This window comes from Rhinolophus ferrumequinum, chromosome 3 (assembly GCF_004115265.2).
Source record: "Rhinolophus ferrumequinum isolate MPI-CBG mRhiFer1 chromosome 3, mRhiFer1_v1.p, whole genome shotgun sequence".
Classification (NCBI taxonomy): Eukaryota; Metazoa; Chordata; class Mammalia; order Chiroptera; family Rhinolophidae; genus Rhinolophus; species Rhinolophus ferrumequinum.
Genome location: NC_046286.1, coordinates 83,795,321 through 83,813,664, shown reverse-complemented (window position 1 = coordinate 83,813,664; position 18,344 = coordinate 83,795,321).

Sequence of the window (18,344 nt, the reverse complement as noted above, 5' to 3'; positions counted from 1 at the left end):
GAAGCCAGACAGGCCTTGATTCCTTCCTCAGGAAACTTTGCCGGGCTCCTTAAGGTGCTAAGAGATGAGGTCATCCTTAATCCTCAGACTGCTCTCCTCTTGTGCTGTCTTTCATCTCTTGGCTCTGGTCGCTCACCTCCTCCTGTAGCCTCCTTTTTCTGGTTGCCGTCTGCTCCCTGACTTGATGAGCTAGGAATGCAATAGCCAGAGTGACGAGCCTGAAAGACCAGGCCCATATCTGCCGCTCTCTATTGTCCTGAGGTAGATGCTACGCCACCTTGCCTATCAGGATTCATGACAAAGTAATAGCAGTGAGGTGCAGGAGTAGTCTAGAGCCCTCAATTTTGCTCTACCCCAATTTCCCGTAATTCTACTATTGGAGTGATGGTCTCTCTGAGGAGGCATACTTCGTTCTGTTCTTCTCTAGTTTTTACTGTCCTTTCCACCTTCTAAATCAGGACTCAGGCCCTACACTTTTCCCTTTCTGGTACTTAACACATGGGCAAGACCAATAAGAATTTTCTTAGTGGTGAATCAGAAGGAAAGAGTGGAAGAGGAGAGTGTAGAAGAGACTCCTTAAGAGAAAGGAGATACAAAATGTGGGGAGATTTGCCGATTCAATTGAAGCCAAAGAGATACAGAGTACCCAAAAGCCTGTAAGGGAATTTACTTTCTGTAATAGATCTTATCAAAATGAACAGAACTCTGCAAAGAGGAAGGAATATTCATTAACACCTAGCAGACACATGGGAGAAAAAAAAAAAGTGTCTCATTAGAGGGAAGAGGAAATCAGGTTGTGTGTGTGGAGTATTTTGGAGCTTTCCTGAGATGTGTGCCATTTTCACCATGGTGACAGCATTCGCACATCGTGAACTGCATACAGTGAGCATACGTGACCTCTTAGAATTAGTCTGTGGGCCTGTGCCTGAGCCTGTATGCTTGTACCACGTAATGAAGAAAATGGGCACCCCAAGAAAGTGGGAGGCAGGAGAAATCGGGTTGAAAAGAGACAGATATGGCCATTAGAAAGGTGATCCAAATCTAGCTCAGCTCAAACCACAGTTCATGAGCCTTGAAATCAAGAAATAGCCATAGGTATTTCTGAGAGTGTATGGACTTTCAGGGCATGGCGGTCGTAGGTCAAAATAAAATCGAACATTTTGTGTCCATGGTACAATTGTTCCCCTTTCCCAGCATTGTGCTCTGGTGAAAAGGAAGATCCTTGTTAAGCATATTTTGAAACAGCCCTTATGTAAGTGTGACAGTTTAGTTATTACATGGTCCTTAAGATCCTGCTTCAAATTTGAATGACCTTTGGCTGAGCTTTGATATTACTAAAGAGTAATGTTTGCACTTTGAAGGCTGCTATAAGAGTTAGCTCTGAGAAGACAGTAGAAGCTCTTTGTGGGCTGTAACTACGAGGAGAACTTGGATAATATTGTCGTTGATTTTATCATCATAGGAATGCCAAAGTCTCCTAAAATGCTACTTATCTAGGGACCTCAGATTATTTACAGGTATTACCTGGGATGAATGGAGAAACCAAGACCCAGCTTGGGGAAATGACTGAACTGAAGTAAGCCAATGAGTCTCTAGTAACAGGAACAAAGACCCTCCAGTGGAAGGGAGGAAGTGGGTTTAACACCAAGTACAGCTCCTATTATCCCACTTGGCCTGAAAGCACGGGATGCTGAAATCTAAAACTTGTCAGAAAATTCATGCCCCCAAGAATTCTGGCTTAATTTTCTGTCAACACTTGGCTGAAACACTTGGCAAAGTAATTTTATTTTACGTCATGAATATAAATATTCAATTCTTGGTTTCATTTCTCTTTCTGTGGAGACTGCTATTAATGACCAAACATGAGCAATGATGAAAGATCTGAAATGGGTGTTATTAGGAACCAACTGGTGTGCAGTGCTGGGTTTAACAGTAAACTGGGTGTTCACAGGAATAAATTAGTTCCTGCTAGCTGGAATATTGCAGGCCATTGTGAAAATTTGCCTTTGATGCACACTCCCTGTCTCTTCATTTGTCCTTCAATTCTCTCAGTCCAGTTTGGGGTGCCCATAATCCTGCCTCTTCGCCCTCTTTTCCTCCCATCTCCACAAAAAAAGGATTTCAGCTTTCATTCTCTCAGAAGCCTGTTTTCTGGGACTGGCTAATCTAATAAGGAAATTTATATTCATTTTCAAAAACAGACTGCAATGTATTATTGTGTTAACATTTCTTGAGAAACATTTCTATTGAAACCAGATCTTCCTAGAGTTTAAAGGTAGAAATTCCAAGCACAAACATTAGTAGGCTGGAGAATAAGCTGCTATAGTTCCACGATTCTGAGAATACATGGTTATGAGACATAGCATGGATTTAATAACAATGTGGCAGGTGGAGAAAACAACCTCATTATATTATATGTACCACACGCTCCTTCTTTGACTCACTGTCAATCGCCTACATTTTTTGATGTACGTAATTACATTCCTCTTTCTTCACTGTGTAGGGGAGGAAAGACTTTCCCTCTACCCTCCTAGATTCAATAGCTAGGTCTACGAAATAGACTCACATCAGGCAGATTAACAGGAGAATAAGTATACAAATGTATTCATTTTTAATATTCCCTGCTTGGGGGAACCACAGGAAAAAAGTGAACAATCAAAAAATTGGTAATATTTGACAGTTTACTAGTATATATTGTCCTAATAGAGGAAAAGGAGGAGGGATTAGGCAATTTATCAGGGAGTAAATGATTTTTAGGAAAGTCGAAGGAGCCCTTGGAAGAATAGGTGGAAGGCATGATAGTTTGTGACAAACTTCTAGTCTCTCCTGTGATAAGAGTTAATCTTCCCTGGGGGATGAAACTTCAGGGGAGGGGACTCATGACAAGTGAGCTCCTTTCGGAGGATCTGTCTCGAGACAGATAAAGAAGGTGAGAGAAAACCCCTCTTTTTGCTCTGCATTCTGCTTTCTGCTCTAATGTCATTTAATCAGAGAGCAGCCTCTCTGACTACCCCCTTTTCTGCTTTGTCTGTCTTATTTCCTTGATTGATTATTTCCAGCATTGATTACAATTGGAAATTCTTTATTTATTGGTCAAATTATCTTTTTCCCCACTTGAATGAAACTTCCCGAGAGTAGGATGGTTGCCTGTCATTGTTCACCTCAGTATTCCTTGTGCCCCAGAAGTGTTCCTGGCAGAAATAGGCACTAAATAAGTAAGACTTTATCAGATGCATGAAACAATTGTATGAATGAAGAGAGAACTTTTCTAACTAAATTCTAAGCTCCCAAAGCCACAGGCAATGACAACTGTATAACTTCACCCCCGGCATTCAAGTCTTTTCACATGAATTTTTAAACTAATCACCATGTCGAAAATTCTTAAATGTTACAAACAATAGTGTGTCGTAAAATTAAGGAAATACAGTATTTGGGGAGTACGAACATATCTATATTCAGTTTACAGAGCCTGTTCTTTCAATTTGGTTCAACTCTTTCTGTTCAATTTACTGCGTCTGTTGCATTAATCCTATTAAGTGATTTATCTTTTTATGTAGGTTAGGGAATGAAGACCAGGAAAGAAGAGGTGTCCCTTTTTAATCTTAAGTCCCCAAATATACTGCTAAGTCTCTCTAACTCACTGAAGAAGAAAACAAACAGCCTGGCTCTAAAAAAGAGTGTGTGTCTCTGAGAGGACCAGTCAGTCATTTTTCTCTTTCTTATTTGAACATATAAACATCAGCCGGGCAGAGAACCACTGACCCTCTGCCAGGTGTATATATTAGGTATGTTTATGCACGACTATTCGTCTCTTGATTACACTGAGGTTGACTATTTTCCTATGTCAATGTTTAGAAGTTTAAAAATGTTTATGTACTTTAGTTTTAAAAAATTCATTTGTAAATGAGCTTATCATATGCAAAAATATTATTATTTTTTGTTTATGTTACTGAAAAAAGCTCTTATTTTCTGAACTGGTTCTGTTCTCATAAAATCCTAAGGATTTAGCCTTGTTCATTCTAGTTTTCATTAGAGAGCATTTAGAAACTGAGAAGCAAGCGTTGTGATTGCGTTATTCGAAATATATGCTTTAGGGGGCTGCCTGGGGGTTTTTCACACTTGAAATAAATCTGCCGAATCTGTCTTGAAACATGTTCAGCTCCAGAGAAAACAACTAAGTAGGCATCATGCCTCATCTCTAGAATGAAATACAGTTTTCTCCTGAAATAATTTCTCCTGAAATACCATTTCTTCGTGGTACCTTAAGAAGTACCCTGCAAACTCAACTTGTTACATTTTGGCTCTGAAATAAACCCTTAAGAAGAAATGCCTTGATTTTTGAGGCTTTCATAGTTGGTTCTTGGCTTCTCTGGTTGACCCAAACAATCATCCTTTGGTTGGTTCTCAAACATGATATCAAACATTCAAACTTGAGCAAATGTAGGATTTCAGATTAAAAAAAAAAAATTAAATAAAAGAACTTAATTCATATATACATTCCTGGCTTTGAACTTCAGGAAAATTATTGTACTGCTTGGGTGGCTGAAAAATTCTTGGCCCTGGGCATTTTAACTATAATCACTCAGAAATGTACAACCTGTTATGTCTTATTCTCTAACTAGCATAGTTTTCTTTATAATAACTGAACTATCTATGCAGAACTCTGGATGCTGCCATGTTTTCACTGTGTCTTTCTAGAGTTAAGTCAGATGATTTCAATGGAAAACGCACCACAAGAAAATGTAAATAAGCTATTATAATCATCATTTGCTCTAAGCCTTTAAAGTGTCTGTCTGATGTTTTCTGAGTTAATACTTATTTTAGTGTTTTTTTTAATGTAATTCTTTAAATTGCAAATTTTGATAGAAATCATTTCGAGAAACTTTAGAAAAATGGTAGAACATCAGTTGAGCCAAAAGATTATTTTTTTCCCTTCTTAAATTGGTCTCACTTACAAATTGAAAAATTTGGATACACTGGTCCCTAAGAGTCATTCCATCTTCAACATTTTACCCTTCTATTGTTCCATTAAGAAAATTGTACATGAATTAATGTTCCAGTGGGTTACATTTAACTCAGAAATCTGAGTAGAGGACCTGAACCACACTACTGAGTTCAAAGCTCAGCTCTGCCACTTACTAGCTAAACAACTTTGGGCAAGTTACTTCACTTCTCTGCCTTTAGTTCCACATCTGAAAAGTGGATATAATAGGACCCATGGCTATTAGGAAGATTAAATAAACTAATATATGTGATGTGTTGAGAGCAGTGACTGGCACGTAGTAATACTAGTTTCTATTATTTTAGTGACAGGACAAATCTTTTTATTCCAAGGTTTGCTTGGAATTAATCATATTGAAAGGTACAACAAGGCTTTTCATGGTTGTTTTACATATTATTGGGGAAGAGTACTACCTTTATTTTGCAAGGGAATTCTAGAGTTTATTCACTTATTTATTTAGTTTTTACAAATATAGAATTATAGAGCTATCAAAAGTTAGCATGTGATGATACTTTAGAAACCATCAAGACTGATGATATTCTTTTCTTTTTCTTCTTTTTGAGAATGGTTTAGTTTTTGTAGTAAACATTTTCCTCCAGCTTTATTGAGGTATAATTGGCAAAAATTGTATATACCTAAGGTATACATGATTATTTGAAACATGTATACATAGTGAAATGATTACCACACCAAGCTAATTAACACATACATTATCTCACATGGCTACAGTTTTTTTGTATGTGTGGTGAGAACACTTAAGATATACTCTCTAAATATCCAATACAGTACTATTATTTTTCAATAAGACATTTTAATTTTTGATTCATTTAAAAAATAGCACACTAATCCAATTTGATAAACCAAGAGTAAATATACTCTTATTCTTAATTCACGGAATGTATTTTTATCAGGATCAACTATTTTTAGGTAAATGACTTGATTTCTTGTCCACGTCACAATGTACTGTTTTAAAAGGTAAAAAAAATTGTATGTATTTAAGGTGTGCAACATGAGGTTTATACATGTGCATAGTGAAATGATTACCACAGTCAAGCTAATTAACATACCTATCTCCTCACATTTTGTGTGTGTTTATGTGGTGAGAGCACATGAAATTTACTCTTTTAACAAATTTCCAGCACACAGTATAGTATTATTAGCTATAGTCATTATGCTGTACACTAGATCTCTAGATGTATTTATCTTATATAACTGCAACTTTGTACCCTGAATCAAGATCTCCTTATTTTCCCCACCTCCCCGTCTCAGTATAATTACCATGCTGTACATTAGATCCCCAGAACTTATTCATCTTACAACTGAAAGTTTGTATCCCATTGACCAATACCTCCCCCTACACAGGTATTCTAGGCTCCCTTGGAGATGATGTGAAGGTCATGATCAAGACTGTGCAGGATGGTTTAGGAAGGATAAGCCACTATGGTCTCTTGTCTCATTTCACCAAAATGGCTTTGCCTCCCTCTCTTTTATATATTGATTGCATTTCTTGATAAAAATTTAACACAAATTTTTTCATTTTGCGGGTGAAGAATCTGAGCCCTAGTGAGGTGAATTGATATGCTCAGGGACACATAGCAGGTGAATAGCAGACCAGAAATAAAACCCAGGTTTCCTGATGACCCAATAGGCCACGTTCTATACCATGCTCCAATGGAAACTTTCAAACAGATGAAAATAAAAACAAACAAACTCACAAACAACAACAGCCAAAAAGCCCCATAGTATCTCTAGGAAATACCAACGCATTTTTATGTCAAGCCCAGTTTCTTCCCCTTGATAAAAGCAGTAAAGACTGAGCCAAAGGAATTAGAATTTAGAAGTTAAATAAGATAACCGGAGATTGGGCCTTTAGATTGTTTTGTAAAATCTTCAGAACCTTAATCAAATTTAACTTCCCTATCTATAGAAAAATGAATAATTGCTTTTTTAAGGAAGCATCTCAAGGGCCAAATAATTCACATGTGTCAAGTACCATGGGATTCGGCGTTGAAAAATTCCCTGCGGCTCTAAAACAAGCACTATAATTTGAGGTTTCCTGACAGTTTTTTGCCAGAAAAGAAACACTAACCTTTCTTTTCTGGGCCAAATGCCAAGTTAGGTAATTACCCTTTGCCCACTTTCTTTTCCCAAGCTGTTTTAATTAGATAAGAACTCTGCCTTCATTTCCTTCTGTGAACTGAATTGTGGTGTTGCCACATGCCTATCAGCAACTGTTAAAGCCCTCGTTTGCTGAATGTCTTTCCCTTCAGAAGGGAAAAGGTTTTGCCCTAGGAACTTGGCTTTCTTCAGGGTACAAAATGCTTTCCAAGGAGCAGAGGGGGCAAATTTTCATGTCTCCCAACATTAGATCTCTCAGCTTCATGTCGGCACCAGAGAATCAACAAGCCATACCTTCCCTGCTAGTCCCAGAAATGTCTGACAGATGTTAAGGGGAAAGCTTTAATAAAAGGCTCAAGAAACAACTAAGTAGATCAAAGTCTTGTAGTCAATCCTCTACCCTGTCCCTGAACTCCTTGAAAAACTGCCCAAAGAAACAATGGATCCATAAAGTCATAGAAGACACGCAATCCCTTGACCTTCCCCATCTCATCAGCAACGTGACTTCCACAGCAGCCACAACGACAGTGCCCAGTGCCCATTGGAGCAGGGCTTTGTACTCAGACAGAGCTGAGTTCTAGTAACAACTACTCTACTTAATAGCAACATTACTTTAAGCAAGTTCCTCAACGTTTTGAAGCCTCTTTTCTCAGACTTACATAGGTTTACACTTAAATGATCTTTGAGCCCTCCCGTATCAGCACATGTGATCTACTTTATTATTATTATTATTATTTATGGCTACACAGCATTGCATTATAGAGCTGTACCATTATTTAACTGTTGATGGTCATTTAGGCTGGCTTATGGGAGACAATGCTGTAGTTGAGTCATTGCACACATGGGAATAAGTCTGCGAGATACACTCTTAGAAGTGGAGTTGCTGGGTAGATCTTTGTATTTGAAAATTGAATAGAATAGTGTCAAATTGTTCTCCATGGTGGTTGTCCTTTTATACTCTCACCCTCCAGTGCTGTTTCCTCCTGGAAATCTTTGTTAAACCGTTAAGTGCAAATAGCACCTCATTGCCGTTTAATGTGAATCGCTCTGATCCCTGCTAAAGGTGAGCATCATTTCGTATTTTAAAGACCTGTTTTTATTTCCCTTTCTGTAACTGCTCAAGTCTTTTGTGCGTTTTCTTTTGAGTGTTGGACTTCTTATCAAAGTGTAAGAACTCTTTATGTACATGGAAGTTAGTCCCCATCGTCTGTATGATTGGCAAATCGCAAACACACACACACACACACACACACACACACACACACATTTCTATCTTTTAACTTTGTTTAGTTTCCCAAGTAGAAGTTTTAAACAATTTTTATGGCTTCTGGGTTTTTATCATATTTAGAAAAGTTTTTCTCACTCTGAAATTAAAAAAATAAAACCTTCCAATTTTCTTCTGAATATTTTGTGACTTCATTTTTCACATTTAAATATTTGATCAATCTGAATTTTATTTATTTTAAGCTGTGAAATAAGGATCTAATTTTATTTTATTTTTCCAGAGGGCCACCTGGTTGTTCCAATGCCATTTATTGAATAATACATCAATCTCCCACTAAATTTATCATATCCTAAATTTCTGTACATATTTTAATATACTGTTGAACTTTATACATTATGCTGTTGATTTTTTTGGTCTGTTCTTATGCGAAGAAAACATTGTTCTAATAATTATAATGTTATAATGTACTTTAATATCTAACAGAGTATCTTTTAATTTTTTCAAGAGTTTTCCTGACTAATCTTGCTTGTTTACTTTTTCATATGAGAAATCCACTTATCTAGTCCCCCCCTTCAAAATATTTAATTAATTTTGGGGGGAGAAGAGTGCATTAAACTTATAATTTCTTTTTAGGAAGACTATATATTTATAATATTGAACATTTTTATTTAAGACTATGATATGTCTTTCCATGTCACTACTTTTGTGTCCCTTAGTAGAAGTTTGTACATATAGATATTATTAAGTGGAAATTATATGAAGAAGGATAATAACGGTACCTACCTCAAAGAGTTACTGGAAGGATTAAATAAAGATAATATACTGTGCCTGGCCCTTAACCATGCTCAAATAACATAATGTATGAGAAATGCACACTTTATTACCATATCCTGAAGTATGTGTGACTAATCCAAAAAGGTAAATCATTCTCTCAATAATCTGAAACTTCCATGACTATGACTCATTCTTGGCTCTACCGTTTTCAAATACCATTTCAAATAGAAACTATTTTCTTACCTTTGCCATTCTACTCTATGTCCTACTCACCTCTGTGACAGGTGTAGCAAGGTGACCAGAAGTCCCACGGAAGGCATCTGTGGCATCCTTGTTGGACATAAGCGTTAAACAAGTTATGGCTGCCCTGCCTAGCCACAGGAAGTATCAGCACCCAAGAAGGGGTGACTGGATAGGACTCACATTTCATACCTCTCGTGGCAGCTGTGGACAGAATGAAGAAAATATTGCCAGATACATCACAGATTTCAAATCTATTTTATTTCTGTGTTGAAGGTAGAGTCGCCCTCCATAGGATAGTAAAGGGGTTGATCAAGATTGCCTCACTGGCAATCAAATGGAGTCTGGGTTATCGTTTCCTGACACTCAGTACTCCATATCTAAAATATATATCTAAAATATACTCCGTATATTTTACACATCCTTTATGGCAACTTTCTGTATGCTCAGTATTGAACTTCATGTTTCATTTGCTTTATCATATTTAGTCTTCGCAAATAGGTATCATTATCCCATTTTACAGAGAAAATAACAGGGTCAAGGTCACAGATCTAGAGACTGACAAAACTGCTACTAGAGATTTGCTTGTCTCCGAAGTTTGTCCCATTAACCATAATGCTTAATTTAGCAGATTTTAAACAAGTTAAACAAAACCAACTGGAAAAAAGAAAAATACTGTTTGACTACATTCAGCGCACGCTCCTTTCTCTGGAATGGTAGCATTGCCGTGCTAGCATTATTAGTGTGAGTATTCTTTTTGTTAATAAAATCACACCTTGACTCAGGCTACAGTTCCTAGTTCTTCTTGAAAATCAGCGTGAAAAAGTCCTGGGGAAATTAACTATCTTTTCAGCTGCATTTGCTTCCAGGAAACAAGATTTACATTTTCATGTGATCTGAACTTGCCATAGTAACAATATCAGAAGAGGACTCTATTCAATTATTTGTCTTAATTTTTTAATGACTTCATTTGATAGAAAACTTTTGTGTGCCCCACCTCCTTTTGGCCTCCCAGATAATCTATCCAACCTCTCAGGAATATTTCACCAAATATGAAAGGTGATACAGCAAATTAATTACTCCCCAAGGGAAAAAGCATGTGGCCAGTGAATCAGGGGAAACTGTCCAGGAAAGAACACACTCAAAGCATTTCAGCATGAGTCACAGAACATAAGGACTATCTCATGATCAAGAAAGGTGAATGAACAGAGCTAGAGTTCCTTTTATAGTTTCCATTGATGTGATCATCTGGGGTTTATTTTCACACAGGCTGGTGGTAAGGACAAGGAATGAGGGATTATCATTAAAACACCCAAAGGGATGTTCTATCAGAGAGTAGGCTCCAACCAGGTGTGAGGGGCATGGGGCCTGGGAACCATCACTGGATAAGTGGGGCACACAGTAGGAAGGTCAGCATCGATGAGGTCCAACAGGGGGAAAGGCCCAGAGTCCAGGAGCAGAGTTATGTGGAGACCCACAGTTACAGCACTGGCAGGAGATGCTGGCTGGACTAGGTGTCAGAACACCTCAGTTTTAGAAGAACTGGGAAGAGCAAGTCTGGGACTTAGTTTTGGAGGAAGTGGAGTATTTGGCATTTTAACAAGGCAGAGAGATACTCAGGGAAAGGACCAACTCGGGGGTTTAAGGGGAAGGGGGGAAGGCTGGTTTCTAGGAACTATTTGTCTTGTCATTGCCGTATTGTCTTCAGGGGGCCCTCTGTGTAGCACAAAGGGAGACATTCAATTAATTCTTTGTTGAGCGAATCTATGAGGCATAAGGCAGGCATCCAATTTCTCAGTATAGGACACATGGTACGAGCAGGTTTCTGAGTGGTGTTGACTTGATATTGAGTCACCTGAACACTGACTAAGGACATGGGGATCCCAGAGCATAGGGTGGGGCTGAACATGCAGGTCATGGTCAAGGGCCTGGGGAAGAATTCAGGAGGATGAAGAATATGCAGGCAGTTCCTTACTCATTCTTTGGTAGCATTACGTTATTGTTAGGTCCTCATTTTTCAATCAAACACACTGTCTTAGCCAATTCAGGCTGCTATAAGGAAAAGACCAAAGACTGATGTCTTATAAACAACAGAAATTTATTTCTTACAGTTCTGGAGGCTGGGAAGTGCAAGATAAAGCTGCCGGTGAATTTGATGTCTGATGAGAACATGCTTCCTGGTTCATAGATGGCCATCTTGTGGCTGTGTCCTCATATGGTGGAAGGGACAAGGCAGCTCTTTTTTAAGGCACGAATCCCATTCATGAAGGCTCCACTCTCATGACCGAATCACCTCCTAAAATTCCCACCTCCAAATAGCAACACATTGGGAATTAGGTTTCAACATATGAATTTGGTGAGGACACAAACATTCAGTGTATGGTACACACTGAAGTGATCTTCACTTTTGATCAAACACACTGAAAATTTTGCCAGTTCCTTCCGTTTCCATGGAGCCAAGGTGGTATGACTTTTATTAGGGTAGTCACATGCCCCAAATATCTAGGGTCCACAATCTTTGGAGCTACCATTGTTTCAATTTATTAAATGCATGCTGTGGGGACAAAGTCCCAGATTGCTGTTTCCAGGCTCTCGGCCTCACGTGGAAAGGTGCTGGTTCCGTTATTAGATGGCCATCAGCTGTGGCTGGGTGTCCATCAGCTGTTACCAGTTAGCCATTAGCCACTGATATAACTGCCGTGGCTACACTAGGGGGTGGGTGGGTTGGTTGGTTGCTAGGTAGTCAGGCAGGCAGGCAGAGAAGCGGACAGCAGATTGTGGATCGTGTGGCTCCTGCTTCCTGTGCCAGCAGAGAATATAGTGGTATGACTACCCTATCTATGGCTCTGTGGGTGTTCCTTTTTGGCTTCACCATATTCTGTGTCCACCCACCGGGAGCAGGAGCTGAGACCCTGCATGACAAGCTATGCGGCTGTCACTGTGATGGGTCCACTACAGATAGCATCTCTATTCTTCCAAGTAATCCTTAAAGGTAGATGTTATTGGATCCACTTTACAAACGAGAAACCTGAGGATCAAGTTCAGGGTTACACCCAAGGCTACATAGATGGGAAGTGTCGGAGCAAGAGTATCAGGCCCAGAATCCATTTTTCTCCAAAGCTCTGTGACATGACCCTCTCCCTGGACCAGGGCTGTTCAAACATCAATGGGTCACCTTGTTAAAATGCAGATTCTGGCTCTGATTCTGAAATAGACCCTGGGGCTCCACTTTTCTAATGAACTCCCAGGTGATGCTGAAGCTGTTGGTCTCTTAACCGGTGAGTAGCAATAGTCTAGAGCAGGGTTGGCCAGATAATACACATTTTCAACTCTGTGGACCAGATGGTCTCTGTCACATCTACTTAATTCTGCCATTGTAGTGTGAAAACAGTCATAGATAATATGTAAATAAACGAGTGTGGCTACGTCCAATAAAATTTATTTATAAATACTGAAACTTGAATTTCATCTAATTTTCAAGTGTCATAAAGTATTATTTTTCTTTTGATTCTTTTCTACCCCTTTAAAAATGCAAAAACCATTATCAGCTCATGGGCCAAAATTTCCTGACACCAGTGAGCCTAAAGCTTCAGTGGCCTTGATATTGAGGGGTTGAAGAATTTTAGAAAAAGGCTAACCCAGGGTGAGACCACTACGAGCCAGGACAGTTAGCAGACAGGTGGCTGAGATGGGAGAACAAGGCCCTGGGAGTCAGATCCGCCTCTGTGACTGGCCCTGTCGCTTTCAGCAAGATGACATGGGAAAGCCTTTTCATCTCTTCATGTCTTAGTTTCTTCAAGTGTAAAATTGGGACTAAAAAGAGTACCTACCTCATAGGGTTATTGTGAAGACAAAAAGAAACCTTTGTGACACCAGGCAGAGGTGAATTACAATGTTAGAACTATGTGTGCATCAACGACTGAAACAGGATGTGAGGACAACAGCCCACCTCAAAGATTCCTGTAGAGAGAATTTGCTGATTCCCACACTGTGGATGTAAACAACCATCCAACGTTGAGGAAAACACTTGGAGGAAGTGAGAACTCTGTGCAGCTATATAAAGTGGGGACGAGGTCGACGCAGAGCACTGACCTCGTGGAGATGTCTATTTGGGGCAGAAAAGAAACAAGGAACACCTCTACAGAACTGTTGGCATGGCTGGTATTAATTTAATAATAACAATGAACGGCTGACACAGCCCTTACCACCTGCTTGGTAATGTTCTAGTGTTATATAAGTAGTAATCTATTTAATTCTCACAATCACTTTATGTAGTATGCACTGTTGTTATCCCCATTTGGCAGATAAGGAAACTGTGACAAGGGAGGGTAAGTAACACGTCCAAGGCCACCTAATCTTTAAGTGGCAGCGTAGTCTTGCTCCAAGGAACTTGTTAATCACCACACTGGAAGTTTTCACCTCAGCTTTTTTAAGTTTTCCGGATAAATTAGCTTGGCATGGCATAGGGACCATAGAGTGGGGAGTCTTCTCCCAGGGAGCTAATGGGACCCTGGGATTTTTCAATTCTTTTATGCCACTTGGTGATGACAGACGTCAAATCTGATTCATATGGAAATGGGTATCATGGTTTTTCTTTTGTCTTTGTATTTCACATTCACTAACCACTCAAGTCAGAGTCCTGCTCTAGTCATACAGCACACAGTGCAAGTTCAGACTCTACTCTGTATCTTGATGTAGATTCATTTTCAGAAGCAGGTGGGGGTGGCACACCTATTTTTTTCTCCTTTCTGTGTGGGAGATGACCCTGGCCTCATATATGGACTCTGCACAGGCAACGTGAAACAGAAAGATGCCCGTTATGGATCAGAAGGAAATGCCACTTGAACCAGGGCTCCCGAAATTAGTCCTCTGATGACTTGGAGCCTATGAGTCTATGGAAAACTTTGCGTGATTCCCCACATCATGACGATTGTTTCCCATCAGTTATATTCTAACAATGTATTAGATCTTTTCAAATTGAATTTGGAAAAGGAATTTCTAATAAGCGTATTCACAACTCTATAGACCTCAGAGAATTTGTGCTGGAAAACTATGTCACTATGTGTGTCCGTATTTATTTGATAGCTTCCTCATTAATGAGATCAGATTTCCTGGATATTCCAGAATTGCCTTTATCACATTTTTTTTATTTGTAAGAGGAACACTGAACCTAGAAATGTTATGTTCCTTTTTCTCAAAAGGTAAAGAATAGTATATGAACCTCATATCTTTATGGCATATAAAAAACTGTATTCATAAGCTTTGACCATGATCCAGTGTCAGCTTTCGCAGTTTAAAGCAAAAACAACTCAAATTCCCTAAAGAATTCTTTCAGCTGATTAGTGACTGTGTGCTTCTGCATTATTTCCAAAAGAATGGTAGATATATCTTGAATTTGGGCCCTGCACATATTTTATAAATTTAATATAATTTTATATATCATGATAATATTTTTAGTAACATGATAGTCATTAATATAATGACTTCAGACAGACACATAACTAACTGCATTTGAGAATGTAGATTTCCTTTCAGTTTTCTTTTTTAACTGATACAATACTCAGAGATTTCTTTGAATGGAATCTATTTGTTTTGTAAGATACATGCCTTAGTGGCTCAAAGGGAGGGCTTGCCTAATTTCTAGGGACTACACAGCCATGGAATCATCGGAAAGAGTTGTTTAGTTAAATGGGAGTCAGAGAAAAAGTCCTGAATTACTTTAAAAGTACTTTGTAGCAATTTCTTAACATGTTATGAGAGTCTGTGCAATCAATTAGAGAAATACAGGGAATAAAGGAATTTCTATCCCCAGTCCAGCTTCATTCATAAATACTATATGAACTTTAGTAAGTGATTGAGAACAGATCCCTATGGAAGTATTGATTTTGTGTTCTAGAAAGAGATTGTTCATAATTCAACCCTCAAATACTCTGTTAACTATTTGCTTACACAAGACTAGGAAATAAACAAAACAGAAAAAGGATTGCTAAAATACATTTTCTTCAAAATTTAAAATTTGATAAAAAATTCTTGAGGCACAATGATTTTTATAGGCATTTCAACATTTAGTAAATAGATAATCTAACCAACATCGTAGTCTGGGGGAATACAAAGGTGATATAGGTGATTTTTGCCTTTGATTCTCTTTGGGTAGGTGAGAAATTTATGATCTATTAGGAAATACTGAGATATGTGTACCTCCTAAGAAAGAATGCTATTTTGTGGTTCAGATTTTCAAATACTAGAGGAATTCAAAGGAGGATAAATCAACAAGGCAAGAAACGGCCAGAGCTTGAAGGTCCATGAAGGGACCCAGAGTGGAGCCAGGTCTCAAATGACAGGGATAATGGAGAAAGGACAGGGGTCTGAAGAAAGATGAGGGCGTTCCAGGAGAGGAAAGTTAAGTGGGCCAAGTCACTGAGGTGGGAAATGAGCCTGACTTGACTTGGAAAATAGACTGGGTTTGGTCACATCGCAGAGGCCACCGGCAAGTCACCAAAGGACTTGAGGTTTGCTGGGGAAGGGGAAAAGGAGGCTCCCACTTGAAGCAGGGAAGTGTTATGATGAAAACGGTGTTTAAAGGAGATTGATTTGGCAGTGGGGTACCCAGGGAGAGACTGAAAGGTTGTTGTTTGGGTGGGAGCTTCTTATAATTTTACATACTGTATTTTCTTAATGTGGGGATTAGTTTTTTTACTAACCAATGAACCATTAACCTTTACATTCACTTAGACATTGTATCTATTTTCAATTGATTTAATGCAGTATTGTTTTGATATTTTATTGAAATACTCCATACAGTTGCATTGTACCACTTTCAGTCCTTTGGACTAAGAGCAGGTAAAAATACTCAAATGGGTACTTTAATGGGGACAGAGTTGTATTGGTAAACAAGGCAGATATGGTGTTTGCCCTCAGAAAGCTTATCCATTGAGAGGGATTGGCGGTAAGCAAATCATTACAAAAATAATTAGTTACCATTGTGGTAAGAGTTAAGAAGTACTAGGTAATATGGGGAAGTCTAACAGGGTTTTAACGCAGACTTGTGGCCTGAGGATTTGGGGAAAGTGTCTCTGGGGAAGTGACATTCAAAAGGATTTCTGATTGGAGTGGAGGAAAGGACAGCAGAAGCTGAAGGGTGTTAGAAATTCTAAGAAGAGGAAATTACACTTGTGAGGGCCCTGAGGTGAAACAGAGTCCAGAGCATTCAAGGAACTGAAAGAAGGCCAGCTGGGCTGGTATGGCAGCGTGGGGTGCGGCCTGAGCAGTGTGGAGGGAGACTGGGGAAGGCAGATGGCACAGCGCCTTGTAAGCCACAATAAGGCTTTCATGACACTTTCCCATCTTCCTCAAAGTGTGCCCTCCCCCTTCCCCTGCCAAGAGTGACAGTGACTTCTCCACACACACTAAACAACAAATCCTCATACTAAATGCATCACTTCAGTATAAATAAGCTTTCGCTGAGTTTGGCCACGCCTTAGAATTTAGTCAAGTGAAAGAAAGTGTGCCATCTATTTTATCCGAAATGCTGAAATTCTCCATGTGACCGAAGACACTTGGCCTTCATCTCCCACTGAACTGCCCTTTGACCTCAGAGCCTGCCTGCCCCTTTCACTGTTTCTGACCTCTTAGGCCACTCAGTCAAGCTTGTCTCTGACTTTCATGTGATACCCCAGCACCGAACTCAAGTTCTTTTAACTAAACCCTTATGTGTATCTGACAGCTCTCTTTCTGCGTGGACTGTTGTCATTGTCACATTCTCATACTTCACTACTGAGTAGAGGTGAGACTGTTTTTTCTGCTCCTCTCTTAAACTTTGGTGGGAAATTCAGGTCACTTCCAGGTGACTTTACTACTCATGCCTGCTGCTAACTCCTACTTGACCCACATATCACTTGATAACCATTTTTTTTTTAACTTGATAACCATTTTTGGTTGATGGGTTATTTAATTTTCCCTAACTGATTTTAAACTTTGTCGCCCTAACCTTCAAGCCTACTCTTCCGCTATGTTTGCTTCCAGTTTCAGGGATTGGCACCCCACACGTGAGTTACCCAAGCCAGAAGTCCTCTGAACTCCTCCTTTCTCAGTCTCACATTCAGACAGTGGACAAATCCCATTAATTGTGCTAACTCAGCCTTTCTTTTCCATTTCCTTCTATCCCAATAGCCGTTTCCCAAATTCAAACTCTCACTTTCCTTGCCTTAAGGTTTCCTGGCCTCTCACCTAGAATTCTTCCAATCATTCTTCCACGTGGCCTCAGATGTGAAATCTAACTTTGTCATTGCGTTTTTAAATAGCACCCCAATGGCTCCCATTACCTATAGGAGGAAAGTCCAACCTCCTTATATACAGAGCACAGCCCTCTGTGGCCTGGTTTCTGCCCACCTCTCCGACTTTTCTGTTCAGGTGTGCCACCTCCTTCTCCTGCCCCATTCCACATTTGAACCTGATATTTAGTCTGTCTATTGAAACTTGCCCTTCTTTCTCTAACCCGCCATGCTACTGCAGGCCACTGCTGACAATGCTTGTCTTTCCAGAGTCTTTCCCCACCCAGGTTACTTCTCAGATACTTGATATCCTTTTAGATTCAGATGACAAGTTACAGGAAGCCTTTTCTAAACCCCTTTCTTTCTCTCCTCCAGTAGTCCTCTCCTTCCTCCATGCCCCCACTTCACCTAGCATATCTTTCTACGAAAGCACTTATTATACTTAGTTGTAATGATTTGTTTTCAGATCTCTGTTCTTCAAAATGGTTACAGGCATGCCTTTTAGATATTGCGGGCTCAGTTCCAGACCATCCCAGTAAAGAGCATATGGCAATAAAGTGACTCACACAAATTTTTTGATTTCCCAGTGCATATAAAAGTTATGTTTACACTATACTGTAGTCTGCGAAGTGTGCAATAGCATTACGTCAAAAAATATATACATACCTTAAGTGAAAAATACTTTATTACTAAAAAATGCTAATCACCTTCAGCC